The following is a 4,575-nucleotide window of genomic DNA, read 5'->3' on the forward strand; positions in this document are numbered from 1 at the left end:
TGTTTACAGCTTTTGTTTTATAGAAAGAAGGGGAAAAAATGCATATTGGGGGGGGTGCCAGAATCCGACACTCAATGCCACAAAGTAAACGTCTCGCCATCACTTAAAGAACGTTTTTTCTCTCTCACAAGCACAGTTTCAAAGGAAATTCAAAGAAAAGATCCATTGGGTGACTGCAGAAAAAAAAAATACCACAGGGGAAATCAAACAGAAATAAGGCATTCAAAATGTTTTAAATGTGGCCAAATTTCCCCGTCAAACAATTCTATTCTTATATGTGTCTCTAACTCTGATATGCATCTGATATCAGATCTATGAATGAATCATTCACTAGAAAGTCAAATAATTCATGGTTATCCACTAGAATGATCCGACTTGGATGACAAGATTTTTAATGAATAAGAACTTAAATTTCAGTTTGTTCCTCACACAAAGCTATCATTTGTCTTCATTAGACTTATGATATAGAGCAATAGCCGTATGCACCACATTTTTTTGTACTTTAATGGTGTTTTTTTGTCATTTTGGAGCTTCAAAGATTCAGTCCACATTTATTGTAATAGGATGGAAAAGAATACCACATAAGACAATATTTAGAAGAATAAAAAATACTTTTGAAGAAGTTTTTGTTTATATAATGAAAGTGAATGGGGTCCAAAATAACTGACTTTCTTTGTATGGACAAAAAACCTGAGACATTTTTCAAAATATCTTCTTTTGTGTTCCACAAGAAGAAAGAATGTCTTACAGATTTGATTTTCATTTTTGGGTGAACTATCCCCTTAAGGTATGTGCCAAAATTTCAGATGTGTGCATTAAGCATTAAAACACAGTATAAACGCAGCCTAAAAGTCTTAACACATTTTCCTTTGGCTCGTCACGTCTGTTACTCAAAGGAGTAATATAGAAGTGAAAAAGCAGACTGAACTTAGACAAAAGTCTTCTCTCTTTGTTCAGAGCTGCTCCTAGTAAACCTGGTCTGGGTGAACCGATTAGACCTAGTCTATAGGGGGTCTCTCATGCAGACTTGACAGGAACCAGCTGAGGCTCCAGGAGAAGTGTTAAACTGATAACTACCCCCAACACCGAGACCCCCCAGCATACACTGTTTACACAGGATGGACTTTCCCTTATCTGCTCTGCATCTGATATGTACTTAAAACACTGGAAACCATTTCTTTAAAATATGCAATTGAGTTATTTTTCACATTCACTTAAGCTAACCTTCAAGGCACTTTAATTATATCATATGCTTTCCTTGTTTTTAGAGCAAAACTGACTGTAGCACACAGTAAATAGTGAAAATATACCTTGAGGAGCTTTTTTTTAATTAGAATCATTAATGAAAAATGTTTACTAAAATGGTAGCTTTAGGTCAGGGCTGTCAAACTCAATTCAACTCAAAAGTTTTGTTCTAACCCCGCTCCAACACACATACCATGTAGTTTTCAAATAAGCCTGAAGGACCTGATTAGCTGGATTCACTTAAGCTAACCTTCAAGGCACTTTAATTATATCATATGCTTTCCTTGTTTTTAGAGCAAAACTGACTGTAGCACACAGTAAATAGTGAAAATATACCTTGAGGAGCTTTTTTTTTATCACAAATACAGTAAAATTGTGCAATATCTTTTTTTACAATCTAAAATAAAAAATAATCTAAAATATAATTTATTCCTATGATGCAAAGCTGAATTTTCAGTAGTCATTATTTCAGTCTTCACATCATCCTTCAGAAATCAATCTAATAGCTAATAATTTTATATATTTTAATATATGATAATACAGTATATAATTATAATATATACATAGTGGTCATATATACAACATATAAATGATTTTGTGTAAAATAAATCTATAAACAACAAAATATTATATATTATAATTCTATAAACGTTTTGTGTAGAGTAGAGTTTCAGTAGAGTTTGTTTCCATTAAGTGCATTGCCTCATGTTTCCCCCAAAAAGACTGCATGGTTGAGCGACTTGTTTAAAAGTCTGATAGAGAGTGATTATGTTTTTATTTGCTGTGCGGTCTCAGAGACCAGCAGAGGGAAGCCTTTCATCCCCTTTATGTTCCCTCTTTTCAAAGATGACAAAAAGTTGTCCTCTGATTCCTAACACGCATCTCAGCTTCTCAGTTTAGAGCATAGTAAACTCTGCGTGGGTATGGAGAGAGTCTCTGAGGACGGATGCGAGCGCTGGTGTGGGCCAGCATGAATCAGACCTCAGCGTTTGTTTTGCTAGGATTGAGTGCTACGACACACCTGCTTCTAGATGCCTATCGATGAATGTACACTCATTCTGATGACTTGAAGTTTGAGAATGGCTCGTGGTAAAAGTATATTGTTTCATGGGTTTGTGTTTCTTTGACTTCTTCCCTTTTTTGTAAGGGTTGTATGTTCAGTATATTTGTATTAACTGTACTCACGAATGGATGTAAATAATCTCCCTATGAAGTGTTGGAACAACAACAGTCCATCATCACATTCATTCAAGTTAGTAATAAATGGAAATTAATACCGCAAAATCTATAGAAACAACCTACAAGGATGAGAGATGGAAACCTACTATACCACTAAAAAAAGGAAAAATTCTTAGTATTTTTATCTTGTAATCATATGCAATGATATACAGCAAGCTGTATGAGAAACCATTCATTTAACGTTATAAATTGATTTCTTGTTCATTTGTTAAAGTACATACATATTATTTAGTATGTTGAAATAATATTTTTTAATACATTTTTAATTTATCTTTGAATGTATTTTATATTTTAAAAATACATTTATTTTATTTTATATTATAATGTTGTCTTTTTTTATTTTTATAATTAATTATTATAATTAATATTATAGCATTTCTTAGAAATATTTTAACTTCCAATAAATAAAGACATTATTAACCATGAAAATATTATACTACTATTTGGTAAAGTAAAAAAAATTCGGCCCTCCAGGAATAAAAATTAATAATTTGCTTCAAGATAAAACAGGAATGGCATTGTGCATTACTAAATTGTTGATTCTCATTTATGCAAATTGTTCATGCATTCCTGTTGATTAAAGCCGTTTTCTCTAATTTCCTCTTGCCTAGAAGGCACAGGTGAAAAGTGGCTCAACTTACCCCACTCCCCCAGACTAATTTTCTGCTTAATACATGCAGTGAGATGTAAATAAACAAGAAATATAAAGTGATTTATTCACTGTCCTGCGTGACACATTCGTCTTCAGTTGTTCGTCAGCTCTCTGTGAGAACAAAGTGAAGGAAAACGTTTCTCTGAAACACGAAACCTGAGGATGTGAAAAGTGCCCTCTGCCCTCTAAAGTGATACAAGTTGCAGAGTTGTCGCTTAGTAATCTTTTCAACATCCTCCTGCTCACTTGCACTTTGAAAAGGCCAAGGGTTGAGATAAACAATGTGAACATTAACACAAGGTTTACAAATATCACCGGGCGCCTCAAAGCAAGAAATAACAACAACGTTGGAAAAGTCTAAACGCTTACATTTTAAAGCTGAAAATCTCAATGTTTGATCTCAGATCAAAACGGATTAGTTAAGTACACTTAGTAGCCATTTAAACAACAAAGAAAATACTTCTGTTGTTTAATGGGGATGATTGTTTTTCCACCTGAGATATTGTGTGTTATACGTGCCAAACGTCACTCCTCTGACTAAATATTATGAATTGTGAGGCATTTGAAGTGCCACTGAAACAAAACAGAATCTCTGTTACTTCAAAAAGGTAGAATTAATGTTAAGTTTGTAAACAATTTTGTTTCACATGCACGTTGTTTGCACCTCGGCCGGCTGCTTGATAACTATCAACACCCTCTAAAGTTTACGGGCTGTTAAGGGGGTTTGGTGCTGCCGAGTCTCTCAGCGTGAGGCTCTGAATGCAGCCTATTAAAAGTGTAACACAGTGTCTCCACTGACTCTCTTTGAAAGGTACTTTAGCAGCCACTGTTTTATGGACACTTACACTCAACATGCATATGACTTGATCTGTGCTGATGTTTGTCTTTGCATTGTTGCACATTGGACGAGAACTTTGTTACTAAATCAGTTAATTCTGTGAGTGGGCTTTCAAATATGACGCGTTAAGACGTGTCATGATAGGTTTCATGATAGTGATACCAAATATCAAACCTTTGCTTGACACGTCTTGATGTGCCATATTTGAATGCACACAAATGTGCATGAAATTTAAGAGGTTTAAAAGAGCAAATAATTACTTACAAATAATTAATTAAAAAGGGCAAATTATAATGTTGATCTGTTCTTTACACAAAGTTATCATATGACTTTAGAAAACTTAGCATATGCATAATAGTCTTCATTTTAACAATACTTTAATGAAGGTTTTTATTTATTTATTTATTTATTTATTTTGGTAGCTTGACAGCTGTCCTAAACAAACAAATTACATATATTTAAAATTACCTAATTTAATATATTAAATGTTATTTTTTTCAATTATATGCTTTTATTTCAAATGTGAATTATTTAAATATTTTCACGAATAATATTTATGTAAATGTTTTTTAATGTAATGTATAATATATTTTAATTATAT

This window comes from Sinocyclocheilus anshuiensis, unplaced genomic scaffold, assembly GCF_001515605.1.
Source record: "Sinocyclocheilus anshuiensis isolate Anshui unplaced genomic scaffold, SAMN03320099.WGS_v1.1 scaffold880, whole genome shotgun sequence".
Classification (NCBI taxonomy): domain Eukaryota; kingdom Metazoa; phylum Chordata; class Actinopteri; order Cypriniformes; family Cyprinidae; genus Sinocyclocheilus; species Sinocyclocheilus anshuiensis.